At 39.3% G+C, this 27723-nt stretch overlaps 38 non-coding genes across 38 annotated transcripts; all 38 read left to right on the forward strand.

Annotated features, from left to right (window-relative positions):
- The first annotated feature begins 55 nt into the window (after positions 1-55).
- Positions 56-175, forward strand: LOC136270454 (U5 spliceosomal RNA). The gene has a single exon (XR_010708203.1). It is a non-coding gene; the product is annotated as a U5 spliceosomal RNA (small nuclear RNA).
- Positions 176-660: 485 nt separating this feature from the next.
- Positions 661-780, forward strand: LOC136270455 (U5 spliceosomal RNA). The gene has a single exon (XR_010708204.1). It is a non-coding gene; the product is annotated as a U5 spliceosomal RNA (small nuclear RNA).
- Positions 781-1267: 487 nt separating this feature from the next.
- On the forward strand, positions 1268-1387 carry LOC136270414 (U5 spliceosomal RNA). Its single transcript, XR_010708159.1, has one exon. It is a non-coding gene; the product is annotated as a U5 spliceosomal RNA (small nuclear RNA).
- Positions 1388-2823: 1436 nt separating this feature from the next.
- LOC136270406 (U5 spliceosomal RNA) lies at positions 2824-2943 on the forward strand. Its single transcript, XR_010708152.1, has one exon. It is a non-coding gene; the product is annotated as a U5 spliceosomal RNA (small nuclear RNA).
- Positions 2944-3430: 487 nt separating this feature from the next.
- LOC136270382 (U5 spliceosomal RNA) lies at positions 3431-3550 on the forward strand. The gene has a single exon (XR_010708128.1). It is a non-coding gene; the product is annotated as a U5 spliceosomal RNA (small nuclear RNA).
- Positions 3551-4037: 487 nt separating this feature from the next.
- Positions 4038-4157, forward strand: LOC136270383 (U5 spliceosomal RNA). The gene has a single exon (XR_010708129.1). It is a non-coding gene; the product is annotated as a U5 spliceosomal RNA (small nuclear RNA).
- Positions 4158-4643: 486 nt separating this feature from the next.
- Positions 4644-4763, forward strand: LOC136270384 (U5 spliceosomal RNA). Its single transcript, XR_010708130.1, has one exon. It is a non-coding gene; the product is annotated as a U5 spliceosomal RNA (small nuclear RNA).
- Positions 4764-5249: 486 nt separating this feature from the next.
- LOC136270415 (U5 spliceosomal RNA) lies at positions 5250-5369 on the forward strand. The gene has a single exon (XR_010708160.1). It is a non-coding gene; the product is annotated as a U5 spliceosomal RNA (small nuclear RNA).
- Positions 5370-6805: 1436 nt separating this feature from the next.
- On the forward strand, positions 6806-6925 carry LOC136270407 (U5 spliceosomal RNA). Its single transcript, XR_010708153.1, has one exon. It is a non-coding gene; the product is annotated as a U5 spliceosomal RNA (small nuclear RNA).
- A 487-nt stretch (positions 6926-7412) lies between these two features.
- LOC136270385 (U5 spliceosomal RNA) lies at positions 7413-7532 on the forward strand. The gene has a single exon (XR_010708131.1). It is a non-coding gene; the product is annotated as a U5 spliceosomal RNA (small nuclear RNA).
- Positions 7533-8019: 487 nt separating this feature from the next.
- LOC136270386 (U5 spliceosomal RNA) lies at positions 8020-8139 on the forward strand. Its single transcript, XR_010708132.1, has one exon. It is a non-coding gene; the product is annotated as a U5 spliceosomal RNA (small nuclear RNA).
- A 486-nt stretch (positions 8140-8625) lies between these two features.
- LOC136270394 (U5 spliceosomal RNA) lies at positions 8626-8745 on the forward strand. The gene has a single exon (XR_010708140.1). It is a non-coding gene; the product is annotated as a U5 spliceosomal RNA (small nuclear RNA).
- Positions 8746-9232: 487 nt separating this feature from the next.
- Positions 9233-9352, forward strand: LOC136270456 (U5 spliceosomal RNA). Its single transcript, XR_010708205.1, has one exon. It is a non-coding gene; the product is annotated as a U5 spliceosomal RNA (small nuclear RNA).
- A 487-nt stretch (positions 9353-9839) lies between these two features.
- LOC136270416 (U5 spliceosomal RNA) lies at positions 9840-9959 on the forward strand. Its single transcript, XR_010708161.1, has one exon. It is a non-coding gene; the product is annotated as a U5 spliceosomal RNA (small nuclear RNA).
- A 1435-nt stretch (positions 9960-11394) lies between these two features.
- LOC136270408 (U5 spliceosomal RNA) lies at positions 11395-11514 on the forward strand. The gene has a single exon (XR_010708154.1). It is a non-coding gene; the product is annotated as a U5 spliceosomal RNA (small nuclear RNA).
- A 487-nt stretch (positions 11515-12001) lies between these two features.
- LOC136270418 (U5 spliceosomal RNA) lies at positions 12002-12121 on the forward strand. Its single transcript, XR_010708163.1, has one exon. It is a non-coding gene; the product is annotated as a U5 spliceosomal RNA (small nuclear RNA).
- A 1435-nt stretch (positions 12122-13556) lies between these two features.
- Positions 13557-13676, forward strand: LOC136270409 (U5 spliceosomal RNA). The gene has a single exon (XR_010708155.1). It is a non-coding gene; the product is annotated as a U5 spliceosomal RNA (small nuclear RNA).
- Positions 13677-14163: 487 nt separating this feature from the next.
- LOC136270419 (U5 spliceosomal RNA) lies at positions 14164-14283 on the forward strand. The gene has a single exon (XR_010708164.1). It is a non-coding gene; the product is annotated as a U5 spliceosomal RNA (small nuclear RNA).
- Positions 14284-15718: 1435 nt separating this feature from the next.
- Positions 15719-15838, forward strand: LOC136270411 (U5 spliceosomal RNA). The gene has a single exon (XR_010708156.1). It is a non-coding gene; the product is annotated as a U5 spliceosomal RNA (small nuclear RNA).
- Positions 15839-16325: 487 nt separating this feature from the next.
- On the forward strand, positions 16326-16445 carry LOC136270405 (U5 spliceosomal RNA). The gene has a single exon (XR_010708151.1). It is a non-coding gene; the product is annotated as a U5 spliceosomal RNA (small nuclear RNA).
- A 487-nt stretch (positions 16446-16932) lies between these two features.
- On the forward strand, positions 16933-17052 carry LOC136270381 (U5 spliceosomal RNA). The gene has a single exon (XR_010708127.1). It is a non-coding gene; the product is annotated as a U5 spliceosomal RNA (small nuclear RNA).
- A 487-nt stretch (positions 17053-17539) lies between these two features.
- On the forward strand, positions 17540-17659 carry LOC136270457 (U5 spliceosomal RNA). Its single transcript, XR_010708206.1, has one exon. It is a non-coding gene; the product is annotated as a U5 spliceosomal RNA (small nuclear RNA).
- A 486-nt stretch (positions 17660-18145) lies between these two features.
- On the forward strand, positions 18146-18265 carry LOC136270387 (U5 spliceosomal RNA). The gene has a single exon (XR_010708133.1). It is a non-coding gene; the product is annotated as a U5 spliceosomal RNA (small nuclear RNA).
- A 486-nt stretch (positions 18266-18751) lies between these two features.
- LOC136270417 (U5 spliceosomal RNA) lies at positions 18752-18871 on the forward strand. Its single transcript, XR_010708162.1, has one exon. It is a non-coding gene; the product is annotated as a U5 spliceosomal RNA (small nuclear RNA).
- Positions 18872-19358: 487 nt separating this feature from the next.
- Positions 19359-19478, forward strand: LOC136270458 (U5 spliceosomal RNA). Its single transcript, XR_010708207.1, has one exon. It is a non-coding gene; the product is annotated as a U5 spliceosomal RNA (small nuclear RNA).
- A 487-nt stretch (positions 19479-19965) lies between these two features.
- LOC136270459 (U5 spliceosomal RNA) lies at positions 19966-20085 on the forward strand. Its single transcript, XR_010708208.1, has one exon. It is a non-coding gene; the product is annotated as a U5 spliceosomal RNA (small nuclear RNA).
- Positions 20086-20572: 487 nt separating this feature from the next.
- On the forward strand, positions 20573-20692 carry LOC136270396 (U5 spliceosomal RNA). Its single transcript, XR_010708142.1, has one exon. It is a non-coding gene; the product is annotated as a U5 spliceosomal RNA (small nuclear RNA).
- Positions 20693-21178: 486 nt separating this feature from the next.
- On the forward strand, positions 21179-21298 carry LOC136270425 (U5 spliceosomal RNA). Its single transcript, XR_010708171.1, has one exon. It is a non-coding gene; the product is annotated as a U5 spliceosomal RNA (small nuclear RNA).
- A 487-nt stretch (positions 21299-21785) lies between these two features.
- Positions 21786-21905, forward strand: LOC136270461 (U5 spliceosomal RNA). The gene has a single exon (XR_010708210.1). It is a non-coding gene; the product is annotated as a U5 spliceosomal RNA (small nuclear RNA).
- Positions 21906-22392: 487 nt separating this feature from the next.
- LOC136270462 (U5 spliceosomal RNA) lies at positions 22393-22512 on the forward strand. Its single transcript, XR_010708211.1, has one exon. It is a non-coding gene; the product is annotated as a U5 spliceosomal RNA (small nuclear RNA).
- A 487-nt stretch (positions 22513-22999) lies between these two features.
- Positions 23000-23119, forward strand: LOC136270463 (U5 spliceosomal RNA). The gene has a single exon (XR_010708212.1). It is a non-coding gene; the product is annotated as a U5 spliceosomal RNA (small nuclear RNA).
- Positions 23120-23606: 487 nt separating this feature from the next.
- On the forward strand, positions 23607-23726 carry LOC136270397 (U5 spliceosomal RNA). Its single transcript, XR_010708143.1, has one exon. It is a non-coding gene; the product is annotated as a U5 spliceosomal RNA (small nuclear RNA).
- A 486-nt stretch (positions 23727-24212) lies between these two features.
- Positions 24213-24332, forward strand: LOC136270426 (U5 spliceosomal RNA). Its single transcript, XR_010708172.1, has one exon. It is a non-coding gene; the product is annotated as a U5 spliceosomal RNA (small nuclear RNA).
- Positions 24333-24819: 487 nt separating this feature from the next.
- LOC136270464 (U5 spliceosomal RNA) lies at positions 24820-24939 on the forward strand. Its single transcript, XR_010708213.1, has one exon. It is a non-coding gene; the product is annotated as a U5 spliceosomal RNA (small nuclear RNA).
- A 487-nt stretch (positions 24940-25426) lies between these two features.
- LOC136270465 (U5 spliceosomal RNA) lies at positions 25427-25546 on the forward strand. Its single transcript, XR_010708214.1, has one exon. It is a non-coding gene; the product is annotated as a U5 spliceosomal RNA (small nuclear RNA).
- A 487-nt stretch (positions 25547-26033) lies between these two features.
- Positions 26034-26153, forward strand: LOC136270420 (U5 spliceosomal RNA). The gene has a single exon (XR_010708165.1). It is a non-coding gene; the product is annotated as a U5 spliceosomal RNA (small nuclear RNA).
- Positions 26154-26639: 486 nt separating this feature from the next.
- Positions 26640-26759, forward strand: LOC136270360 (U5 spliceosomal RNA). Its single transcript, XR_010708106.1, has one exon. It is a non-coding gene; the product is annotated as a U5 spliceosomal RNA (small nuclear RNA).
- Positions 26760-27246: 487 nt separating this feature from the next.
- On the forward strand, positions 27247-27366 carry LOC136270361 (U5 spliceosomal RNA). Its single transcript, XR_010708107.1, has one exon. It is a non-coding gene; the product is annotated as a U5 spliceosomal RNA (small nuclear RNA).
- The last annotated feature ends 357 nt before the right edge of the window (positions 27367-27723 follow it).

Consider the following 27723-nt stretch of genomic DNA (forward strand, 5'->3'; position numbering starts at 1 on the left):
ACTCACAAATGTTTCAAAAAGAAATACTCAAGTATGATACAATGCCTTGTACAATTCACTCTGGTTTCTCTTCAATCCACGTTTAAATCTTTCGCCTTTTACTAAAGATTTCCGTGGAGAGGAACATCTAATGAGTCTATAGACTTATTTTTCCAACCCTGATTTCCTTCAGGGTCAAAACGAACTCAAAATGTAAGATTTGTCACACCATGTAACGATTGGTTTGAATTGTGTATGCGACATTGAGATCACGTGACAGTTTCGCACAGAGTGAAAACACAGTTCTAAGTCAAGGTTCGGAGAGGTACAAGAGCTGCACGTCTTGTATAAGTATATGCCACCCCAATAACAGCAGCACAGAAACTGCTGCAAAGAGGACTTTCCGGAATCGGAGTTTTGTCTTGAATGAACTGAGTTGTCGCCCTTGATGATGACAAATTTCAAAGATTTGAGGCCGCAATGAGTCTGTTTCAGAACTTGGCACAGAATGAGCTTTGACCATACAATTCAACAAAATTCATGCTTTGCTTACCTTTGGAACATTATGGTTGAAAAGTGCTTACGCCTGCATGCATTGAGAGAACCAGTAGGAGACAAGCTTGAACACTCACAAATGTTTCAAAAAGAAATACTCAAGTATGATACAATGCCTTGTACAATTCACTCTGGTTTCTCTTCAATCCACGTTTAAATCTTTCGCCTTTTACTAAAGATTTCCGTGGAGAGGAACATCTAATGAGTCTATAGACTTATTTTTCCAACCCTGATTTCCTTCAGGGTCAAAACGAACTCAAAATGTAAGACATGTCACACCATGTAACGATTGGTTTGAATTGTGTATGCGACATTAAGATCACATGTGACAGTTTCGCACAGAGTGAAAACACAGTTCTAAGTCAAGGTTCGGAGAGGTACAAGAGCTGCACGTCTTGTATAAGTATATGCCACCCCAATAACAGCAGTACAGAAACTGCTGCAAAGAGGACTTTCCGGAATCGGAGTTTTGTCTTGAATGAACTGAGTTGTCGCCCTTGATGATGACAAATTTCAAAGATTTGAGGCCGCAATGAGTCTGTTTCAGAACTTGGCACAGAATGAGCTTTGACCATACAATTCAACAAAATTCATGCTTTGCTTACCTTTGGAACATTATGGTTGAAAAGTGCTTACGCCTGCATGCATTGAGAGAACCAGTAGGAGACAAGCTTGAACACTCACAAATGTTTCAAAAAGAAATACTCAAGTATGATACAGTGCCTTGTACAATTCACTCTGGTTTCTCTTCAATCCAAGTTTAAATCTTTCGCCTTTTACTAAAGATTTCTATGGAAAGGAACATCTAATGAGTCTATAGACTTATTTTTCCAACTCTGATTTCATTAAGGGTCAAAACGAACTCAAAATGTAAGACATGTCACACCTGGAACGATTGGTTTGAATTGTGTATGCGACATTGAGATCACATGTGACAGTTTCGCACAGTGTGAAAACACAGTTCTAAGTCAAGGTTCGGAGAGGTACAAGAGCTGCACGTCTTGTATAAGTATATGCCACCCCAATAACAGCAGCACAGAAACTGCTGCAAAGAGGACTTTCCGGAATCGGAGTTTTGTCTTGAATGAACTGAGTTGTCGCCCTCGATGATGACAAATTGTAAGACATGTCACACCATGCAACGATTGGTTTGAATTGTGTATGCGACATTGAGATCACATGTGACAGTTTCGCACAGTGTGAAAACACAGTTCTAAGTCAAGGTTCGGAGAGGTACAAGAGCTGCACGTCTTGTATTATATAAATAGTGCCTGTTTGGGAGGATAACAGTTGAAATCGACACCCTAAGGAAACCATTGTCAGCCAACGCGAAGCGGAGGTTGAGGATGGTTTTCGAGAGGTGTCAGTTTCAACTGTTATCCTCACAAACAAGCACAATTTATTTTTTATACTGAATGACTTAATTTTATAATTTTTTTTACTGCTTTTAAATAGAAATGACGTGAATACCACGGCAAACCGTACGCCCATAATTTACGCACATGTAACAATTCGTTTTGTTATACTTTCATGTTAAATACTGAAATCTGATTGGTTAAGACGCAGTTAATAATATTTTCTATTACCCTCAGCGTTAGCAACGCACTTAGCAACGGGTAACATTAAAAAATGTTACATGCGCGAAAATTATGCGCGTACAGTTCGCTGTAGAATTCACGTTATTCCTATTTAAAAGCAGTAAAATTTTCTTAAAAATTAAGACATTCATTATAACAAAATATATAGTGCCTGTTTGGGAGGATAACAGTTGAAATTGACACCCCTCGAAAACCATTGTTGACAATGGTTTTCTCGGGGTGTCAATTTCAACTGTTACCCTCCCAAACAGGGTTACCTATTGCTAAGTGTGTTGCTAACGCTGAGGGTAATATAACGGATTATCAACTGTGTCTAAACCAATCAGATTTCAGTATTTAACATGAAAGTATAATAAAAGTATATATGCCACCCCAATAACAGAACCAAATAAACTGCTGATAAAATGGACTTTCCGGAATCGGAGTTTTGTCTTGAATGAATTGAGTTGTCGCCCTTGATGATGACAAATTTCAAAGATTTGAGGCCGCAATGAGTCTGTTTCAGAACTTGGCACAGAATGAGCTTTGACCATACAATTCAACAAAATTCATGCTTTGCTTACCTTTGGAACATTATGGTTGAAAAGTGCTTACGCCTGCATGCATTGAGAGAACCAGTAGGAGACAAGCTTGAACACTCACAAATGTTTCAAAAAGAAATACTCAAGTATGATACAATGCCTTGTACAATTCACTCTGGTTTCTCTTCAATCCACGTTTAAATCTTTCGCCTTTTACTAAAGATTTCCGTGGCGAGGAACATCTAATGAGTCTATAGACTTATTTTTCCAACGCTGATTTCCTTCAGGGTCAAAACGAACTCAAAATGTAAGACTTGTCACACCATGTAACGATTGGTTTGAATTGTGTATGCGACATTGAGATCACATGTGACAGTTTCGCACAGAGTGAAAACACAGTTCTAAGTCAAGGTTCGGAGAGGTACAAGAGCTGCACGTCTTGTATAAGTATATGCCACCCCAATAACAGCAGCACAGAAACTGCTGCAAAGAGGACTTTCCGGAATCGGAGTTTTGTCTTGAATGAACTGAGTTGTCGCCCTCGATGATGACAAATTTCAAAGATTTGAGGCCGCAATGAGTCTGTTTCAGAACTTGGCTCAGAATGAGCTTTGACCATACAATTCAACAAAATTCATGCTTTGCTTACCTTTGGAACATTATGGTTGAAAAGTGCTTACGCCTGCATGCATTGAGAGAACCAGTAGGAGACAAGCTTGAACACTCACAAATGTTTCAAAAAGAAATACTCAAGTATGATACAATGCCTTGTACAATTCACTCTGGTTTCTCTTCAATCCACGTTTAAATCTTTCGCCTTTTACTAAAGATTTCCGTGGAGAGGAACATCTAATGAGTCTATAGACTTATTTTTCCAACCCTGATTTCATTAAGGGTCAAAACGAACTCAAAATGTAAGACATGTCACACCATGCAACGATTGGTTTGAATTGTGTATGCGACATTGAGATCACATGTGACAGTTGCGCACAGAGTGAAAAAACAGTTCTAAGTCAAGGTTCGGAGAGGTACAAGAGCTGCACGTCTTGTATAAGTATATGCCACTCCAATAACAGCAGCACAGAAACTGCTGCAAAGAGGACTTTCCGGAATCGGAGTTTTGTCTTGAATGAACTGAGTTGTCGCCCTCGATGATGACAAATTTCAAAGATTTGAGGCCGCAATGAGTCTGTTTCAGAACTTGGCACAGAATGAGCTTTGACCATACAATTCAACAAAATTCATGCTTTGCTTACCTTTGGAACATTATGGTTGAAAAGTGCTTACGCCTGCATGCATTGAGAGAACCAGTAGGAGACAAGCTTGAACACTCACAAATGTTTCAAAAAGAAATACTCAAGTATGATACAATGCCTTGTACAATTCACTCTGGTTTCTCTTCAATCCACGTTTAAATCTTTCGCCTTTTACTAAAGATTTCCGTGGAGAGGAACATCTAATGAGTCTATAGACTTATTTTTCCAACCCTGATTTCATTAAGGGTCAAAACGAACTCAAAATGTAAGACATGTCACACCATGCAACGATTGGTTTGAATTGTGTATGCGACATTGAGATCACATGTGACAGTTGCGCACAGAGTGAAAACACAGTTCTAAGTCAAGGTTCGGAGAGGTACAAGAGCTGCACGTCTTGTATAAGTATATGCCACTCCAATAACAGCAGCACAGAAACTGCTGCAAAGAGGACTTTCCGGAATCGGATTTTGTCTTGAATGAACTGAGTTGTCGCCCTTGATGATGACAAATTTCAAAGATTTGAGGCCGCAATGAGTCTGTTTCAGAACATGGCACAGAATGAGCTTTGACCATATAATTCAACAAAATTCATGCTTTGCTTACCTTTGGAACATTATGGTTGAAAAGTGCTTACGCCTGCATGCATTGAGAGAACCAGTAGGAGACAAGCTTGAACACTCACAAATGTTTCAAAAAGAAATACTCAAGTATGATACAATGCCTTGTACAATTCACTCTGGTTTCTCTTCAATCCACGTTTAAATCTTTCGCCTTTTACTAAAGATTTCCGTGGAGAGGAACATCTAATGAGTCTATAGACTTATTTTTCCAACCCTGATTTCATTAAGGGTCAAAACGAACTCAAAATGTAAGACATGTCACACCTGGAACGATTGGTTTGAATTGTGTATGCGACATTAAGATCACATGTGACAGTTTCGCACAGAGTGAAAACACAGTTCTAAGTCAAGGTTCGGAGAGGTACAAGAGCTGCACGTCTTGTATAAGTATATGCCACCCCAATAACAGCAGTACAGAAACTGCTGCAAAGAGGACTTTCCGGAATCGGAGTTTTGTCTTGAATGAACTGAGTTGTCGCCCTTGATGATGACAAATTTCAAAGATTTGAGGCCGCAATGAGTCTGTTTCAGAACTTGGCACAGAATGAGCTTTGACCATACAATTCAACAAAATTCATGCTTTGCTTACCTTTGGAACATTATGGTTGAAAAGTGCTTACGCCTGCATGCATTGAGAGAACCAGTAGGAGACAAGCTTGAACACTCACAAATGTTTCAAAAAGAAATACTCAAGTATGATACAGTGCCTTGTACAATTCACTCTGGTTTCTCTTCAATCCAAGTTTAAATCTTTCGCCTTTTACTAAAGATTTCTATGGAAAGGAACATCTAATGAGTCTATAGACTTATTTTTCCAACTCTGATTTCATTAAGGGTCAAAACGAACTCAAAATGTAAGACATGTCACACCTGGAACGATTGGTTTGAATTGTGTATGCGACATTGAGATCACATGTGACAGTTTCGCACAGTGTGAAAACACAGTTCTAAGTCAAGGTTCGGAGAGGTACAAGAGCTGCACGTCTTGTATAAGTATATGCCACCCCAATAACAGCAGCACAGAAACTGCTGCAAAGAGGACTTTCCGGAATCGGAGTTTTGTCTTGAATGAACTGAGTTGTCGCCCTCGATGATGACAAATTGTAAGACATGTCACACCATGCAACGATTGGTTTGAATTGTGTATGCGACATTGAGATCACATGTGACAGTTTCGCACAGTGTGAAAACACAGTTCTAAGTCAAGGTTCGGAGAGGTACAAGAGCTGCACGTCTTGTATTATATAAATAGTGCCTGTTTGGGAGGATAACAGTTGAAATCGACACCCTAAGGAAACCATTGTCAGCCAACGCGAAGCGGAGGTTGAGGATGGTTTTCGAGAGGTGTCAGTTTCAACTGTTATCCTCACAAACAAGCACAATTTATTTTTTATACTGAATGACTTAATTTTATAATTTTTTTTACTGCTTTTAAATAGAAATGACGTGAATACCACGGCAAACCGTACGCCCATAATTTACGCACATGTAACAATTCGTTTTGTTATACTTTCATGTTAAATACTGAAATCTGATTGGTTAAGACGCAGTTAATAATATTTTCTATTACCCTCAGCGTTAGCAACGCACTTAGCAACGGGTAACATTAAAAAATGTTACATGCGCGAAAATTATGCGCGTACAGTTCGCTGTAGAATTCACGTTATTCCTATTTAAAAGCAGTAAAATTTTCTTAAAAATTAAGACATTCATTATAACAAAATATATAGTGCCTGTTTGGGAGGATAACAGTTGAAATTGACACCCCTCGAAAACCATTGTTGACAATGGTTTTCTCGGGGTGTCAATTTCAACTGTTACCCTCCCAAACAGGGTTACCTATTGCTAAGTGTGTTGCTAACGCTGAGGGTAATATAACGGATTATCAACTGTGTCTAAACCAATCAGATTTCAGTATTTAACATGAAAGTATAATAAAAGTATATATGCCACCCCAATAACAGAACCAAATAAACTGCTGATAAAATGGACTTTCCGGAATCGGAGTTTTGTCTTGAATGAATTGAGTTGTCGCCCTTGATGATGACAAATTTCAAAGATTTGAGGCCGCAATGAGTCTGTTTCAGAACTTGGCACAGAATGAGCTTTGACCATACAATTCAACAAAATTCATGCTTTGCTTACCTTTGGAACATTATGGTTGAAAAGTGCTTACGCCTGCATGCATTGAGAGAACCAGTAGGAGACAAGCTTGAACACTCACAAATGTTTCAAAAAGAAATACTCAAGTATGATACAATGCCTTGTACAATTCACTCTGGTTTCTCTTCAATCCACGTTTAAATCTTTCGCCTTTTACTAAAGATTTCCGTGGCGAGGAACATCTAATGAGTCTATAGACTTATTTTTCCAACGCTGATTTCCTTCAGGGTCAAAACGAACTCAAAATGTAAGACTTGTCACACCATGTAACGATTGGTTTGAATTGTGTATGCGACATTGAGATCACATGTGACAGTTTCGCACAGAGTGAAAACACAGTTCTAAGTCAAGGTTCGGAGAGGTACAAGAGCTGCACGTCTTGTATAAGTATATGCCACCCCAATAACAGCAGCACAGAAACTGCTGCAAATAGGACTTTCCGGAATCGGAGTTTTGTCTTGAATGAACTGAGTTGTCGCCCTCGATGATGACAAATTTCAAAGATTTGAGGCCGCAATGAGTCTGTTTCAGAACTTGGCTCAGAATGAGCTTTGACCATACAATTCAACAAAATTCATGCTTTGCTTACCTTTGGAACATTATGGTTGAAAAGTGCTTACGCCTGCATGCATTGAGAGAACCAGTAGGAGACAAGCTTGAACACTCACAAATGTTTCAAAAAGAAATACTCAAGTATGATACAATGCCTTGTACAATTCACTCTGGTTTCTCTTCAATCCACGTTTAAATCTTTCGCCTTTTACTAAAGATTTCCGTGGAGAGGAACATCTAATGAGTCTATAGACTTATTTTTCCAACCCTGATTTCATTAAGGGTCAAAACGAACTCAAAATGTAAGACATGTCACACCATGCAACGATTGGTTTGAATTGTGTATGCGACATTGAGATCACATGTGACAGTTGCGCACAGAGTGAAAAAACAGTTCTAAGTCAAGGTTCGGAGAGGTACAAGAGCTGCACGTCTTGTATAAGTATATGCCACTCCAATAACAGCAGCACAGAAACTGCTGCAAAGAGGACTTTCCGGAATCGGAGTTTTGTCTTGAATGAACTGAGTTGTCGCCCTCGATGATGACAAATTTCAAAGATTTGAGGCCGCAATGAGTCTGTTTCAGAACTTGGCACAGATTGAGCTTTGACCATACAGTTCAACAAAATTCATGCTTTGCTTACCTTTGGAACATTATGGTTGAAAAGTGCTTACGCCTGCATGCATTGAGAGAACCAGTAGGAGACAAGCTTGAACACTCACAAATGTTTCAAAAAGAAATACTCAAGTATGATACAATGCCTTGTACAATTCACTCTGGTTTCTCTTCAATCCACGTTTAAATCTTTCGCCTTTTACTAAAGATTTCCGTGGAGAGGAACATCTAATGAGTCTATAGACTTATTTTTCCAACCCTGATTTCATTAAGGGTCAAAACGAACTCAAAATGTAAGACATGTCACACCATGCAACGATTGGTTTGAATTGTGTATGCGACATTGAGATCACATGTGACAGTTGCGCACAGAGTGAAAACACAGTTCTAAGTCAAGGTTCGGAGAGGTACAAGAGCTGCACGTCTTGTATAAGTATATGCCACTCCAATAACAGCAGCACAGAAACTGCTGCAAAGAGGACTTTCCGGAATCGGATTTTGTCTTGAATGAACTGAGTTGTCGCCCTTGATGATGACAAATTTCAAAGATTTGAGGCCGCAATGAGTCTGTTTCAGAACATGGCACAGAATGAGCTTTGACCATATAATTCAACAAAATTCATGCTTTGCTTACCTTTGGAACATTATGGTTGAAAAGTGCTTACGCCTGCATGCATTGAGAGAACCAGTAGGAGACAAGCTTGAACACTCACAAATGTTTCAAAAAGAAATACTCAAGTATGATACAATGCCTTGTACAATTCACTCTGGTTTCTCTTCAATCCACGTTTAAATCTTTCGCCTTTTACTAAAGATTTCCGTGGAGAGGAACATCTAATGAGTCTATAGACTTATTTTTCCAACCCTGATTTCATTCAGGGTCAAAACGAACTCAAAATGTAAGACATGTCACACCATGCAACGATTGGTTTGAATTGTGTATGCGACATTGAGATCACATGTGACAGTTTCGCACAGTGTGAAAACACAGTTCTAAGTCAAGGTTCGGAGAGGTACAAGAGCTGCACGTCTTGTATAAGTATATGCCACCCCAATAACAGCAGCACAGAAACTGCTGCAAAGAGGACTTTCCGGAATCGGAGTTTTGTCTTGAATGAACTGAGTTGTCGCCCTTGATGATGACAAATTTCAAAGATTTGAGGCCGCAATGAGTCTGTTTCAGAACTTGGCACAGAATGAGCTTTGACCATACAATTCAACAAAATTCATGCTTTGCTTACCTTTGGAACATTATGGTTGAAAAGTGCTTACGCCTGCATGCATTGAGAGAACCAGTAGGAGACAAGCTTGAACACTCACAAATGTTTCAAAAAGAAATACTCAAGTATGATACAATGCCTTGTACAATTCACTCTGGTTTCTCTTCAATCCACGTTTAAATCTTTCGCCTTTTACTAAAGATTTCCGTGGAGAGGAACATCTAATGAGTCTATAGACTTATTTTTCCAACCCTGATTTCCTTCAGGGTCAAAACGAACTCAAAATGTAAGACATGTCACACCATGTAACGATTGGTTTGAATTGTGTATGCGACATTAAGATCACATGTGACAGTTTCGCACAGAGTGAAAACACAGTTCTAAGTCAAGGTTCGGAGAGGTACAAGAGCTGCACGTCTTGTATAAGTATATGCCACCCCAATAACAGCAGTACAGAAACTGCTGCAAAGAGGACTTTCCGGAATCGGAGTTTTGTCTTGAATGAACTGAGTTGTCGCCCTTGATGATGACAAATTTCAAAGATTTGAGGCCGCAATGAGTCTGTTTCAGAACTTGGCACAGAATGAGCTTTGACCATACAATTCAACAAAATTCATGCTTTGCTTACCTTTGGAACATTATGGTTGAAAAGTGCTTACGCCTGCATGCATTGAGAGAACCAGTAGGAGACAAGCTTGAACACTCACAAATGTTTCAAAAAGAAATACTCAAGTATGATACAGTGCCTTGTACAATTCACTCTGGTTTCTCTTCAATCCAAGTTTAAATCTTTCGCCTTTTACTAAAGATTTCTATGGAAAGGAACATCTAATGAGTCTATAGACTTATTTTTCCAACTCTGATTTCATTAAGGGTCAAAACGAACTCAAAATGTAAGACATGTCACACCTGGAACGATTGGTTTGAATTGTGTATGCGACATTGAGATCACATGTGACAGTTTCGCACAGTGTGAAAACACAGTTCTAAGTCAAGGTTCGGAGAGGTACAAGAGCTGCACGTCTTGTATAAGTATATGCCACCCCAATAACAGCAGCACAGAAACTGCTGCAAAGAGGACTTTCCGGAATCGGAGTTTTGTCTTGAATGAACTGAGTTGTCGCCCTCGATGATGACAAATTGTAAGACATGTCACACCATGCAACGATTGGTTTGAATTGTGTATGCGACATTGAGATCACATGTGACAGTTTCGCACAGTGTGAAAACACAGTTCTAAGTCAAGGTTCGGAGAGGTACAAGAGCTGCACGTCTTGTATTATATAAATAGTGCCTGTTTGGGAGGATAACAGTTGAAATCGACACCCTAAGGAAACCATTGTCAGCCAACGCGAAGCGGAGGTTGAGGATGGTTTTCGAGAGGTGTCAGTTTCAACTGTTATCCTCACAAACAAGCACAATTTATTTTTTATACTGAATGACTTAATTTTATAATTTTTTTTACTGCTTTTAAATAGAAATGACGTGAATACCACGGCAAACCGTACGCCCATAATTTACGCACATGTAACAATTCGTTTTGTTATACTTTCATGTTAAATACTGAAATCTGATTGGTTAAGACGCAGTTAATAATATTTTCTATTACCCTCAGCGTTAGCAACGCACTTAGCAACGGGTAACATTAAAAAATGTTACATGCGCGAAAATTATGCGCGTACAGTTCGCTGTAGAATTCACGTTATTCCTATTTAAAAGCAGTAAAATTTTCTTAAAAATTAAGACATTCATTATAACAAAATATATAGTGCCTGTTTGGGAGGATAACAGTTGAAATTGACACCCCTCGAAAACCATTGTTGACAATGGTTTTCTCGGGGTGTCAATTTCAACTGTTACCCTCCCAAACAGGGTTACCTATTGCTAAGTGTGTTGCTAACGCTGAGGGTAATATAACGGATTATCAACTGTGTCTAAACCAATCAGATTTCAGTATTTAACATGAAAGTATAATAAAAGTATATATGCCACCCCAATAACAGAACCAAATAAACTGCTGCAAAGAGGACTTTCCGGAATCGGAGTTTTGTCTTGAATGAACTGAGTTGTCGCCCTTGATGATGACAAATTTCAAAGATTTGAGGCCGCAATGAGTCTGTTTCAGAACTTGGCACAGAATGAGCTTTGACCATACAATTCAACAAAATTCATGCTTTGCTTACCTTTGGAACATTATGGTTGAAAAGTGCTTACGCCTGCATGCATTGAGAGAACCAGTAGGAGACAAGCTTGAACACTCACAAATGTTTCAAAAAGAAATACTCAAGTATGATACAATGCCTTGTACAATTCACTCTGGTTTCTCTTCAATCCACGTTTAAATCTTTCGCCTTTTACTAAAGATTTCCGTGGCGAGGAACATCTAATGAGTCTATAGACTTATTTTTCCAACGCTGATTTCCTTCAGGGTCAAAACGAACTCAAAATGTAAGACTTGTCACACCATGTAACGATTGGTTTGAATTGTGTATGCGACATTGAGATCACATGTGACAGTTTCGCACAGAGTGAAAACACAGTTCTAAGTCAGGGTTCGGAGAGGTACAAGAGCTGCACGTCTTGTATAAGTATATGCCACCCCAATAACAGCAGTACAGAAACTGCTGCAAAGAGGACTTTCCGGAATCGGAGTTTTGTCTTGAATGAACTGAGTTGTCGCCCTTGATGATGACAAATTTCAAAGATTTGAGGCCGCAATGAGTCTGTTTCAGAACTTGGCACAGAATGAGCTTTGACCATACAATTCAACAAAATTCATGCTTTGCTTACCTTTGGAACATTATGGTTGAAAAGTGCTTACGCCTGCATGCATTGAGAGAACCAGTAGGAGACAAGCTTGAACACTCACAAATGTTTCAAAAAGAAATACTCAAGTATGATACAGTGCCTTGTACAATTCACTCTGGTTTCTCTTCAATCCAAGTTTAAATCTTTCGCCTTTTACTAAAGATTTCTATGGAAAGGAACATCTAATGAGTCTATAGACTTATTTTTCCAACTCTGATTTCATTAAGGGTCAAAACGAACTCAAAATGTAAGACATGTCACACCTGGAACGATTGGTTTGAATTGTGTATGCGACATTGAGATCACATGTGACAGTTTCGCACAGTGTGAAAACACAGTTCTAAGTCAAGGTTCGGAGAGGTACAAGAGCTGCACGTCTTGTATAAGTATATGCCACCCCAATAACAGCAGCACAGAAACTGCTGCAAAGAGGACTTTCCGGAATCGGAGTTTTGTCTTGAATGAACTGAGTTGTCGCCCTCGATGATGACAAATTGTAAGACATGTCACACCATGCAACGATTGGTTTGAATTGTGTATGCGACATTGAGATCACATGTGACAGTTTCGCACAGTGTGAAAACACAGTTCTAAGTCAAGGTTCGGAGAGGTACAAGAGCTGCACGTCTTGTATTATATAAATAGTGCCTGTTTGGGAGGATAACAGTTGAAATCGACACCCTAAGGAAACCATTGTCAGCCAACGCGAAGCGGAGGTTGAGGATGGTTTTCGAGAGGTGTCAGTTTCAACTGTTATCCTCACAAACAAGCACAATTTATTTTTTATACTGAATGACTTAATTTTATAATTTTTTTTACTGCTTTTAAATAGAAATGACGTGAATACCACGGCAAACCGTACGCCCATAATTTACGCACATGTAACAATTCGTTTTGTTATACTTTCATGTTAAATACTGAAATCTGATTGGTTAAGACGCAGTTAATAATATTTTCTATTACCCTCAGCGTTAGCAACGCACTTAGCAACGGGTAACATTAAAAAATGTTACATGCGCGAAAATTATGCGCGTACAGTTCGCTGTAGAATTCACGTTATTCCTATTTAAAAGCAGTAAAATTTTCTTAAAAATTAAGACATTCATTATAACAAAATATATAGTGCCTGTTTGGGAGGATAACAGTTGAAATTGACACCCCTCGAAAACCATTGTTGACAATGGTTTTCTCGGGGTGTCAATTTCAACTGTTACCCTCCCAAACAGGGTTACCTATTGCTAAGTGTGTTGCTAACGCTGAGGGTAATATAACGGATTATCAACTGTGTCTAAACCAATCAGATTTCAGTATTTAACATGAAAGTATAATAAAAGTATATATGCCACCCCAATAACAGAACCAAATAAACTGCTGCAAAGAGGACTTTCCGGAATCGGAGTTTTGTCTTGAATGAACTGAGTTGTCGCCCTTGATGATGACAAATTTCAAAGATTTGAGGCCGCAATGAGTCTGTTTCAGAACTTGGCACAGAATGAGCTTTGACCATACAATTCAACAAAATTCATGCTTTGCTTACCTTTGGAACATTATGGTTGAAAAGTGCTTACGCCTGCATGCATTGAGAGAACCAGTAGGAGACAAGCTTGAACACTCACAAATGTTTCAAAAAGAAATACTCAAGTATGATACAATGCCTTGTACAATTCACTCTGGTTTCTCTTCAATCCACGTTTAAATCTTTCGCCTTTTACTAAAGATTTCCGTGGCGAGGAACATCTAATGAGTCTATAGACTTATTTTTCCAACGCTGATTTCCTTCAGGGTCAAAACGAACTCAAAATGTAAGACTTGTCACACCATGTAACGATTGGTTTGAATTGTGTATGCGACATTGAGATCACATGTGACAGTTTCGCACAGAGTGAAAACACAGTTCTAAGTCAGGGTTCAGAGAGGTACAAGAGCTGCACGTCTTGTATAAGTATATGCCACCCCAATAACAGCAGCACAGAAACTGCTGCAAAGAGGACTTTCCGGAATCGGAGTTTTGTCTTGAATGAACTGAGTTGTCGCCCTTGATGATGACAAATTTCAAAGATTTGAGGCCGCAATGAGTCTGTTTCAGAACTTGGCACAGAATGAGCTTTGACCATACAATTCAACAAAATTCATGCTTTGCTTACCTTTGGAACATTATGGTTGAAAAGTGCTTACGCCTGCATGCATTGAGAGAACCAGTAGGAGACAAGCTTGAACACTCACAAATGTTTCAAAAAGAAATACTCAAGTATGATACAGTGCCTTGTACAATTCACTCTGGTTTCTCTTCAATCCAAGTTTAAATCTTTCGCCTTTTACTAAAGATTTCTATGGAAAGGAACATCTAATGAGTCTATAGACTTATTTTTCCAACTCTGATTTCATTAAGGGTCAAAACGAACTCAAAATGTAAGACATGTCACACCTGGAACGATTGGTTTGAATTGTGTATGCGACATTGAGATCACATGTGACAGTTTCGCACAGTGTGAAAACACAGTTCTAAGTCAAGGTTCGGAGAGGTACAAGAGCTGCACGTCTTGTATAAGTATATGCCACCCCAATAACAGCAGCACAGAAACTGCTGCAAAGAGGACTTTCCGGAATCGGAGTTTTGTCTTGAATGAACTGAGTTGTCGCCCTCGATGATGACAAATTGTAAGACATGTCACACCATGCAACGATTGGTTTGAATTGTGTATGCGACATTGAGATCACATGTGACAGTTTCGCACAGTGTGAAAACACAGTTCTAAGTCAAGGTTCGGAGAGGTACAAGAGCTGCACGTCTTGTATTATATAAATAGTGCCTGTTTGGGAGGATAACAGTTGAAATCGACACCCTAAGGAAACCATTGTCAGCCAACGCGAAGCGGAGGTTGAGGATGGTTTTCGAGAGGTGTCAGTTTCAACTGTTATCCTCACAAACAAGCACAATTTATTTTTTATACTGAATGACTTAATTTTATAATTTTTTTTACTGCTTTTAAATAGAAATGACGTGAATACCACGGCAAACCGTACGCCCATAATTTACGCACATGTAACAATTCGTTTTGTTATACTTTCATGTTAAATACTGAAATCTGATTGGTTAAGACGCAGTTAATAATATTTTCTATTACCCTCAGCGTTAGCAACGCACTTAGCAACGGGTAACATTAAAAAATGTTACATGCGCGAAAATTATGCGCGTACAGTTCGCTGTAGAATTCACGTTATTCCTATTTAAAAGCAGTAAAATTTTCTTAAAAATTAAGACATTCATTATAACAAAATATATAGTGCCTGTTTGGGAGGATAACAGTTGAAATTGACACCCCTCGAAAACCATTGTTGACAATGGTTTTCTCGGGGTGTCAATTTCAACTGTTACCCTCCCAAACAGGGTTACCTATTGCTAAGTGTGTTGCTAACGCTGAGGGTAATATAACGGATTATCAACTGTGTCTAAACCAATCAGATTTCAGTATTTAACATGAAAGTATAATAAAAGTATATATGCCACCCCAATAACAGAACCAAATAAACTGCTGCAAAGAGGACTTTCCGGAATCGGAGTTTTGTCTTGAATGAATTGAGTTGTCGCCCTTGATGATGACAAATTTCAAAGATTTGAGGCCGCAATGAGTCTGTTTCAGAACTTGGCACAGAATGAGCTTTGACCATACAATTCAACAAAATTCATGCTTTGCTTACCTTTGGAACATTATGGTTGAAAAGTGCTTACGCCTGCATGCATTGAGAGAACCAGTAGGAGACAAGCTTGAACACTCACAAATGTTTCAAAAAGAAATACTCAAGTATGATACAATGCCTTGTACAATTCACTCTGGTTTCTCTTCAATCCACGTTTAAATCTTTCGCCTTTTACTAAAGATTTCCGTGGCGAGGAACATCTAATGAGTCTATAGACTTATTTTTCCAACGCTGATTTCCTTCAGGGTCAAAACGAACTCAAAATGTAAGACTTGTCACACCATGTAACGATTGGTTTGAATTGTGTATGCGACATTGAGATCACATGTGACAGTTTCGCACAGAGTGAAAACACAGTTCTAAGTCAGGGTTCGGAGAGGTACAAGAGCTGCACGTCTTGTATAAGTATATGCCACCCCAATAACAGCAGCACAGAAACTGCTGCAAAGAGGGCTTTCCGGAATCGGAGTTTTGTCTTGAATGAACTGAGTTGTCGCCCTTGATGATGACAAATTTCAAAGATTTGAGGCCGCAATGAGTCTGTTTCAGAACTTGGCACAGAATGAGCTTTGACCATACAATTCAACAAAATTCATGCTTTGCTTACCTTTGGAACATTATGGTTGAAAAGTGCTTACGCCTGCATGCATTGAGAGAACCAGTAGGAGACAAGCTTGAACACTCACAAATGTTTCAAAAAGAAATACTCAAGTATGATACAATGCCTTGTACAATTCACTCTGGTTTCTCTTCAATCCACGTTTAAATCTTTCGCCTTTTACTAAAGATTTCCGTGGAGAGGAACATCTAATGAGTCTATAGACTTATTTTTCCAACCCTGATTTCATTCAGGGTCAAAACGAACTCAAAATGTAAGACATGTCACACCATGCAACGATTGGTTTGAATTGTGTATGCGACATTGAGATCACATGTGACAGTTTCGCACAGAGTGAAAACACAGTTCTAAGTCAAGGTTCGGAGAGGTACAAGAGCTGCACGTCTTGTATAAGTATATGCCACCCCAATAACAGCAGCACAGAAACTGCTGCAAAGAGGACTTTCCGGAATCGGAGTTTTGTCTTGAATGAACTGAGTTGTCGCCCTTGATGATGACAAATTTCAAAGATTTGAGGCCGCAATGAGTCTGTTTCAGAACTTGGCACAGAATGAGCTTTGACCATACAATTCAACAAAATTCATGCTTTGCTTACCTTTGGAACATTATGGTTGAAAAGTGCTTACGCCTGCATGCATTGAGAGAACCAGTAGGAGACAAGCTTGAACACTCACAAATGTTTCAAAAAGAAATACTCAAGTATGATACAGTGCCTTGTACAATTCACTCTGGTTTCTCTTCAATCCAAGTTTAAATCTTTCGCCTTTTACTAAAGATTTCCGTGGAGAGGAACATCTAATGAGTCTATAGACTTATTTTTCCAACCCTGATTTCATTCAGGGTCAAAACGAACTCAAAATGTAAGACATGTCACACCATGCAACGATTGGTTTGAATTGTGTATGCGACATTGAGATCACATGTGACAGTTTCGCACAGTGTGAAAACACAGTTCTAAGTCAAGGTTCGGAGAGGTACAAGAGCTGCACGTCTTGTATAAGTATATGCCACCCCAATAACAGCAGCACAGAAACTGCTGCAAAGAGGACTTTCCGGAATCGGAATTTTGTCTTGAATGAACTGAGTTGTCGCCCTCGATGATGACAAATTTCAAAGATTTGAGGCCGCAATGAGTCTGTTTCAGAACTTGGCACAGAATGAGCTTTGACCATACAATTCAACAAAATTCATGCTTTGCTTACCTTTGGAACATTATGGTTGAAAAGTGCTTACGCCTGCATGCATTGAGAGAACCAGTAGGAGACAAGCTTGAACACTCACAAATGTTTCAAAAAGAAATACTCAAGTATGATACAATGCCTTGTACAATTCACTCTGGTTTCTCTTCAATCCACGTTTAAATCTTTCGCCTTTTACTAAAGATTTCCGTGGAGAGGAACATCTAATGAGTCTATAGACTTATTTTTCCAACCCTGATTTCCTTCAGGGTCAAAACGTACTCAAAATGTAAGACTTGCACACCATGCAACGATTGGTTTGAATTGTGTATGCGACATTGAGATCACATGTGACAGTTTCGCACAGAGTGAAAACACAGTTCTAAGTCAAGGTTCGGAGAGGTACAAGAGCTGCACGTCTTGTATAAGTATATGCCACCCCAATAACAGCAGCACAGAAACTGCTGCAAAGAGGACTTTCCGGAATCGGAGTTTTGTCTTGAATGAACTGAGTTGTCGCCCTCGATGATGACAAATTTCAAAGATTTGAGGCCGCAATGAGTCTGTTTCAGAACTTGGCACAGAATGAGCTTTGACCATACAATTCAACAAAATTCATGCTTTGCTTACCTTTGGAACATTATGGTTGAAAAGTGCTTACGCCTGCATGCATTGAGAGAACCAGTAGGAGACAAGCTTGAACACTCACAAATGTTTCAAAAAGAAATACTCAAGTATGATACAATGCCTTGTACAATTCACTCTGGTTTCTCTTCAATCCACGTTTAAATCTTTCGCCTTTTACTAAAGATTTCCGTGGAGAGGAACATCTAATGAGTCTATAGACTTATTTTTCCAACCCTGATTTCATTAAGGGTCAAAACGAACTCAAAATGTAAGACATGTCACACCATGCAACGATTGGTTTGAATTGTGTATGCGACATTGAGATCACATGTGACAGTTGCGCACAGAGTGAAAAAACAGTTCTAAGTCAAGGTTCGGAGAGGTACAAGAGCTGCACGTCTTGTATAAGTATATGCCACTCCAATAACAGCAGCACAGAAACTGCTGCAAAGAGGACTTTCCGGAATCGGATTTTGTCTTGAATGAACTGAGTTGTCGCCCTTGATGATGACAAATTTCAAAGATTTGAGGCCGCAATGAGTCTGTTTCAGAACATGGCACAGAATGAGCTTTGACCATACAATTCAACAAAATTCATGCTTTGCTTACCTTTGGAACATTATGGTTGAAAAGTGCTTACGCCTGCATGCATTGAGAGAACCAGTAGGAGACAAGCTTGAACACTCACAAATGTTTCAAAAAGAAATACTCAAGTATGATACAATGCCTTGTACAATTCACTCTGGTTTCTCTTCAATCCACGTTTAAATCTTTCGCCTTTTACTAAAGATTTCCGTGGAGAGGAACATCTAATGAGTCTATAGACTTATTTTTCCAACCCTGATTTCATTCAGGGTCAAAACGAACTCAAAATGTAAGACATGTCACACCATGCAACGATTGGTTTGAATTGTGTATGCGACATTGAGATCACATGTGACAGTTTCGCACAGTGTGAAAACACAGTTCTAAGTCAAGGTTCGGAGAGGTACAAGAGCTGCACGTCTTGTATAAGTATATGCCACCCCAATAACAGCAGCACAGAAACTGCTGCAAAGAGGACTTTCCGGAATCGGAGTTTTGTCTTGAATGAACTGAGTTGTCGCCCTTGATGATGACAAATTTCAAAGATTTGAGGCCGCAATGAGTCTGTTTCAGAACTTGGCACAGAATGAGCTTTGACCACACAATTCAACAAAATTCATGCTTTGCTTACCTTTGGAACATTATGGTTGAAAAGTGCTTACGCCTGCATGCATTGAGAGAACCAGTAGGAGACAAGCTTGAACACTCACAAATGTTTCAAAAAGAAATACTCAAGTATGATACAATGCCTTGTACAATTCACTCTGGTTTCTCTTCAATCCACGTTTAAATCTTTCGCCTTTTACTAAAGATTTCCGTGGAGAGGAACATCTAATGAGTCTATAGACTTATTTTTCCAACCCTGATTTCCTTCAGGGTCAAAACGAACTCAAAATGTAAGATTTGTCACACCATGTAACGATTGGTTTGAATTGTGTATGCGACATTGAGATCACATGTGACAGTTTCGCACAGAGTGAAAACACAGTTCTAAGTCAAGGTTCGGAGAGGTACAAGAGCTGCACGTCTTGTATAAGTATATGCCACCCCAATAACAGCAGCACAGAAACTGCTGCAAAGAGGACTTTCCGGAATCGGAGTTTTGTCTTGAATGAACTGAGTTGTCGCCCTTGATGATGACAAATTTCAAAGATTTGAGGCCGCAATGAGTCTGTTTCAGAACTTGGCACAGAATGAGCTTTGACCATACAATTCAACAAAATTCATGCTTTGCTTACCTTTGGAACATTATGGTTGAAAAGTGCTTACGCCTGCATGCATTGAGAGAACCAGTAGGAGACAAGCTTGAACACTCACAAATGTTTCAAAAAGAAATACTCAAGTATGATACAATGCCTTGTACAATTCACTCTGGTTTCTCTTCAATCCACGTTTAAATCTTTCGCCTTTTACTAAAGATTTCCGTGGAGAGGAACATCTAATGAGTCTATAGACTTATTTTTCCAACCCTGATTTCCTTCAGGGTCAAAACGAACTCAAAATGTAAGATTTGTCACACCATGTAACGATTGGTTTGAATTGTGTATGCGACATTGAGATCACATGTGACAGTTTCGCACAGAGTGAAAACACAGTTCTAAGTCAAGGTTCGGAGAGGTACAAGAGCTGCACGTCTTGTATAAGTATATGCCACCCCAATAACAGCAGTACAGAAACTGCTGCAAAGAGGACTTTCCGGAATCGGAGTTTTGTCTTGAATGAACTGAGTTGTCGCCCTTGATGATGACAAATTTCAAAGATTTGAGGCCGCAATGAGTCTGTTTCAGAACTTGGCACAGAATGAGCTTTGACCATACAATTCAACAAAATTCATGCTTTGCTTACCTTTGGAACATTATGGTTGAAAAGTGCTTACGCCTGCATGCATTGAGAGAACCAGTAGGAGACAAGCTTGAACACTCACAAATGTTTCAAAAAGAAATACTCAAGTATGATACAATGCCTTGTACAATTCACTCTGGTTTCTCTTCAATCCACGTTTAAATCTTTCGCCTTTTACTAAAGATTTCCGTGGAGAGGAACATCTAATGAGTCTATAGACTTATTTTTCCAACTCTGATTTCATTAAGGGTCAAAACGAACTCAAAATGTAAGACATGTCACACCATGCAACGATTGGTTTGAATTGTGTATGCGACATTGAGATCACATGTGACAGTTGCGCACAGAGTGAAAAAACAGTTCTAAGTCAAGGTTCGGAGAGGTACAAGAGCTGCACGTCTTGTATAAGTATATGCCACTCCAATAACAGCAGCACAGAAACTGCTGCAAAGAGGACTTTCCGGAATCGGATTTTGTCTTGAATGAACTGAGTTGTCGCCCTTGATGATGACAAATTTCAAAGATTTGAGGCCGCAATGAGTCTGTTTCAGAACATGGCACAGAATGAGCTTTGACCATACAATTCAACAAAATTCATGCTTTGCTTACCTTTGGAACATTATGGTTGAAAAGTGCTTACGCCTGCATGCATTGAGAGAACCAGTAGGAGACAAGCTTGAACACTCACAAATGTTTCAAAAAGAAATACTCAAGTATGATACAATGCCTTGTACAATTCACTCTGGTTTCTCTTCAATCCACGTTTAAATCTTTCGCCTTTTACTAAAGATTTCCGTGGAGAGGAACATCTAATGAGTCTATAGACTTATTTTTCCAACCCTGATTTCATTCAGGGTCAAAACGAACTCAAAATGTAAGACATGTCACACCATGCAACGATTGGTTTGAATTGTGTATGCGACATTGAGATCACATGTGACAGTTTCGCACAGTGTGAAAACACAGTTCTAAGTCAAGGTTCGGAGAGGTACAAGAGCTGCACGTCTTGTATAAGTATATGCCACCCCAATAACAGCAGCACAGAAACTGCTGCAAAGAGGACTTTCCGGAATCGGAGTTTTGTCTTGAATGAACTGAGTTGTCGCCCTTGATGATGACAAATTTCAAAGATTTGAGGCCGCAATGAGTCTGTTTCAGAACTTGGCACAGAATGAGCTTTGACCATACAATTCAACAAAATTCATGCTTTGCTTACCTTTGGAACATTATGGTTGAAAAGTGCTTACGCCTGCATGCATTGAGAGAACCAGTAGGAGACAAGCTTGAACACTCACAAATGTTTCAAAAAGAAATACTCAAGTATGATACAATGCCTTGTACAATTCACTCTGGTTTCTCTTCAATCCACGTTTAAATCTTTCGCCTTTTACTAAAGATTTCCGTGGAGAGGAACATCTAATGAGTCTATAGACTTATTTTTCCAACCCTGATTTCCTTCAGGGTCAAAACGAACTCAAAATGTAAGATTTGTCACACCATGTAACGATTGGTTTGAATTGTGTATGCGACATTGAGATCACATGTGACAGTTTCGCACAGAGTGAAAACACAGTTCTAAGTCAAGGTTCGGAGAGGTACAAGAGCTGCACGTCTTGTATAAGTATATGCCACCCCAATAACAGCAGCACAGAAACTGCTGCAAAGAGGACTTTCCGGAATCGGAGTTTTGTCTTGAATGAACTGAGTTGTCGCCCTTGATGATGACAAATTTCAAAGATTTGAGGCCGCAATGAGTCTGTTTCAGAACTTGGCACAGAATGAGCTTTGACCATACAATTCAACAAAATTCATGCTTTGCTTACCTTTGGAACATTATGGTTGAAAAGTGCTTACGCCTGCATGCATTGAGAGAACCAGTAGGAGACAAGCTTGAACACTCACAAATGTTTCAAAAAGAAATACTCAAGTATGATACAATGCCTTGTACAATTCACTCTGGTTTCTCTTCAATCCACGTTTAAATCTTTCGCCTTTTACTAAAGATTTCCGTGGAGAGGAACATCTAATGAGTCTATAGACTTATTTTTCCAACCCTGATTTCCTTCAGGGTCAAAACGAACTCAAAATGTAAGATTTGTCACACCATGTAACGATTGGTTTGAATTGTGTATGCGACATTGAGATCACATGTGACAGTTTCGCACAGAGTGAAAACACAGTTCTAAGTCAAGGTTCGGAGAGGTACAAGAGCTGCACGTCTTGTATAAGTATATGCCACCCCAATAACAGCAGTACAGAAACTGCTGCAAAGAGGACTTTCCGGAATCGGAGTTTTGTCTTGAATGAACTGAGTTGTCGCCCTTGATGATGACAAATTTCAAAGATTTGAGGCCGCAATGAGTCTGTTTCAGAACTTGGCACAGAATGAGCTTTGACCATACAATTCAACAAAATTCATGCTTTGCTTACCTTTGGAACATTATGGTTGAAAAGTGCTTACGCCTGCATGCATTGAGAGAACCAGTAGGAGACAAGCTTGAACACTCACAAATGTTTCAAAAAGAAATACTCAAGTATGATACAATGCCTTGTACAATTCACTCTGGTTTCTCTTCAATCCACGTTTAAATCTTTCGCCTTTTACTAAAGATTTCCGTGGAGAGGAACATCTAATGAGTCTATAGACTTATTTTTCCAACCCTGATTTCCTTCAGGGTCAAAACGAACTCAAAATGTAAGATTTGTCACACCATGTAACGATTGGTTTGAATTGTGTATGCGACATTGAGATCACATGTGACAGTTTCGCACAGAGTGAAAACACAGTTCTAAGTCAAGGTTCGGAGAGGTACAAGAGCTGCACGTCTTGTATAAGTATATGCCACCCCAATAACAGCAGTACAGAAACTGCTGCAAAGAGGACTTTCCGGAATCGGAGTTTTGTCTTGAATGAACTGAGTTGTCGCCCTTGATGATGACAAATTTCAAAGATTTGAGGCCGCAATGAGTCTGTTTCAGAACTTGGCACAGAATGAGCTTTGACCATACAATTCAACAAAATTCATGCTTTGCTTACCTTTGGAACATTATGGTTGAAAAGTGCTTACGCCTGCATGCATTGAGAGAACCAGTAGGAGACAAGCTTGAACACTCACAAATGTTTCAAAAAGAAATACTCAAGTATGATACAATGCCTTGTACAATTCACTCTGGTTTCTCTTCAATCCACGTTTAAATCTTTCGCCTTTTACTAAAGATTTCCGTGGAGAGGAACATCTAATGAGTCTATAGACTTATTTTTCCAACTCTGATTTCATTAAGGGTCAAAACGAACTCAAAATGTAAGACATGTCACACCATGCAACGATTGGTTTGAATTGTGTATGCGACATTGAGATCACATGTGACAGTTGCGCACAGAGTGAAAAAACAGTTCTAAGTCAAGGTTCGGAGAGGTACAAGAGCTGCACGTCTTGTATAAGTATATGCCACTCCAATAACAGCAGCACAGAAACTGCTGCAAAGAGGACTTTCCGGAATCGGATTTTGTCTTGAATGAACTGAGTTGTCGCCCTTGATGATGACAAATTTCAAAGATTTGAGGCCGCAATGAGTCTGTTTCAGAACATGGCACAGAATGAGCTTTGACCATACAATTCAACAAAATTCATGCTTTGCTTACCTTTGGAACATTATGGTTGAAAAGTGCTTACGCCTGCATGCATTGAGAGAACCAGTAGGAGACAAGCTTGAACACTCACAAATGTTTCAAAAAGAAATACTCAAGTATGATACAATGCCTTGTACAATTCACTCTGGTTTCTCTTCAATCCACGTTTAAATCTTTCGCCTTTTACTAAAGATTTCCGTGGAGAGGAACATCTAATGAGTCTATAGACTTATTTTTCCAACCCTGATTTCATTCAGGGTCAAAACGAACTCAAAATGTAAGACATGTCACACCATGCAACGATTGGTTTGAATTGTGTATGCGACATTGAGATCACATGTGACAGTTTCGCACAGTGTGAAAACACAGTTCTAAGTCAAGGTTCGGAGAGGTACAAGAGCTGCACGTCTTGTATAAGTATATGCCACCCCAATAACAGCAGCACAGAAACTGCTGCAAAGAGGACTTTCCGGAATCGGAGTTTTGTCTTGAATGAACTGAGTTGTCGCCCTTGATGATGACAAATTTCAAAGATTTGAGGCCGCAATGAGTCTGTTTCAGAACTTGGCACAGAATGAGCTTTGACCATACAATTCAACAAAATTCATGCTTTGCTTACCTTTGGAACATTATGGTTGAAAAGTGCTTACGCCTGCATGCATTGAGAGAACCAGTAGGAGACAAGCTTGAACACTCACAAATGTTTCAAAAAGAAATACTCAAGTATGATACAATGCCTTGTACAATTCACTCTGGTTTCTCTTCAATCCACGTTTAAATCTTTCGCCTTTTACTAAAGATTTCCGTGGAGAGGAACATCTAATGAGTCTATAGACTTATTTTTCCAACCCTGATTTCCTTCAGGGTCAAAACGAACTCAAAATGTAAGATTTGTCACACCATGTAACGATTGGTTTGAATTGTGTATGCGACATTGAGATCACATGTGACAGTTTCGCACAGAGTGAAAACACAGTTCTAAGTCAAGGTTCGGAGAGGTACAAGAGCTGCACGTCTTGTATAAGTATATGCCACCCCAATAACAGCAGCACAGAAACTGCTGCAAAGAGGACTTTCCGGAATCGGAGTTTTGTCTTGAATGAACTGAGTTGTCGCCCTTGATGATGACAAATTTCAAAGATTTGAGGCCGCAATGAGTCTGTTTCAGAACTTGGCACAGAATGAGCTTTGACCATACAATTCAACAAAATTCATGCTTTGCTTACCTTTGGAACATTATGGTTGAAAAGTGCTTACGCCTGCATGCATTGAGAGAACCAGTAGGAGACAAGCTTGAACACTCACAAATGTTTCAAAAAGAAATACTCAAGTATGATACAATGCCTTGTACAATTCACTCTGGTTTCTCTTCAATCCACGTTTAAATCTTTCGCCTTTTACTAAAGATTTCCGTGGAGAGGAACATCTAATGAGTCTATAGACTTATTTTTCCAACCCTGATTTCCTTCAGGGTCAAAACGAACTCAAAATGTAAGATTTGTCACACCATGTAACGATTGGTTTGAATTGTGTATGCGACATTGAGATCACATGTGACAGTTTCGCACAGAGTGAAAACACAGTTCTAAGTCAAGGTTCGGAGAGGTACAAGAGCTGCACGTCTTGTATAAGTATATGCCACCCCAATAACAGCAGTACAGAAACTGCTGCAAAGAGGACTTTCCGGAATCGGAGTTTTGTCTTGAATGAACTGAGTTGTCGCCCTTGATGATGACAAATTTCAAAGATTTGAGGCCGCAATGAGTCTGTTTCAGAACTTGGCACAGAATGAGCTTTGACCATACAATTCAACAAAATTCATGCTTTGCTTACCTTTGGAACATTATGGTTGAAAAGTGCTTACGCCTGCATGCATTGAGAGAACCAGTAGGAGACAAGCTTGAACACTCACAAATGTTTCAAAAAGAAATACTCAAGTATGATACAGTGCCTTGTACAATTCACTCTGGTTTCTCTTCAATCCAAGTTTAAATCTTTCGCCTTTTACTAAAGATTTCTATGGAAAGGAACATCTAATGAGTCTATAGACTTATTTTTCCAACTCTGATTTCATTAAGGGTCAAAACGAACTCAAAATGTAAGACATGTCACACCTGGAACGATTGGTTTGAATTGTGTATGCGACATTGAGATCACATGTGACAGTTTCGCACAGTGTGAAAACACAGTTCTAAGTCAAGGTTCGGAGAGGTACAAGAGCTGCACGTCTTGTATAAGTATATGCCACCCCAATAACAGCAGCACAGAAACTGCTGCAAAGAGGACTTTCCGGAATCGGAGTTTTGTCTTGAATGAACTGAGTTGTCGCCCTTGATGATGACAAATTTCAAAGATTTGAGGCCGCAATGAGTCTGTTTCAGAACTTGGCACAGAATGAGCTTTGACCATACAATTCAACAAAATTCATGCTTTGCTTACCTTTGGAACATTATGGTTGAAAAGTGCTTACGCCTGCATGCATTGAGAGAACCAGTAGGAGACAAGCTTGAACACTCACAAATGTTTCAAAAAGAAATACTCAAGTATGATACAATGCCTTGTACAATTCACTCTGGTTTCTCTTCAATCCACGTTTAAATCTTTCGCCTTTTACTAAAGATTTCCGTGGAGAGGAACATCTAATGAGTCTATAGACTTATTTTTCCAACCCTGATTTCCTTCAGGGTCAAAACGAACTCAAAATGTAAGATTTGTCACACCATGTAACGATTGGTTTGAATTGTGTATGCGACATTGAGATCACATGTGACAGTTTCGCACAGAGTGAAAACACAGTTCTAAGTCAAGGTTCGGAGAGGTACAAGAGCTGCACGTCTTGTATAAGTATATGCCACCCCAATAACAGCAGCACAGAAACTGCTGCAAAGAGGACTTTCCGGAATCGGAGTTTTGTCTTGAATGAACTGAGTTGTCGCCCTTGATGATGACAAATTTCAAAGATTTGAGGCCGCAATGAGTCTGTTTCAGAACTTGGCACAGAATGAGCTTTGACCATACAATTCAACAAAATTCATGCTTTGCTTACCTTTGGAACATTATGGTTGAAAAGTGCTTACGCCTGCATGCATTGAGAGAACCAGTAGGAGACAAGCTTGAACACTCACAAATGTTTCAAAAAGAAATACTCAAGTATGATACAATGCCTTGTACAATTCACTCTGGTTTCTCTTCAATCCACGTTTAAATCTTTCGCCTTTTACTAAAGATTTCCGTGGAGAGGAACATCTAATGAGTCTATAGACTTATTTTTCCAACCCTGATTTCCTTCAGGGTCAAAACGAACTCAAAATGTAAGATTTGTCACACCATGTAACGATTGGTTTGAATTGTGTATGCGACATTGAGATCACATGTGACAGTTTCGCACAGAGTGAAAACACAGTTCTAAGTCAAGGTTCGGAGAGGTACAAGAGCTGCACGTCTTGTATAAGTATATGCCACCCCAATAACAGCAGCACAGAAACTGCTGCAAAGAGGACTTTCCGGAATCGGAGTTTTGTCTTGAATGAACTGAGTTGTCGCCCTTGATGATGACAAATTTCAAAGATTTGAGGCCGCAATGAGTCTGTTTCAGAACTTGGCACAGAATGAGCTTTGACCATACAATTCAACAAAATTCATGCTTTGCTT

The sequence above is a fragment of the Magallana gigas genome, chromosome 7 (genome assembly GCF_963853765.1).
Source record: "Magallana gigas chromosome 7, xbMagGiga1.1, whole genome shotgun sequence".
NCBI classification, from domain to species: Eukaryota; Metazoa; Mollusca; class Bivalvia; order Ostreida; family Ostreidae; genus Magallana; species Magallana gigas.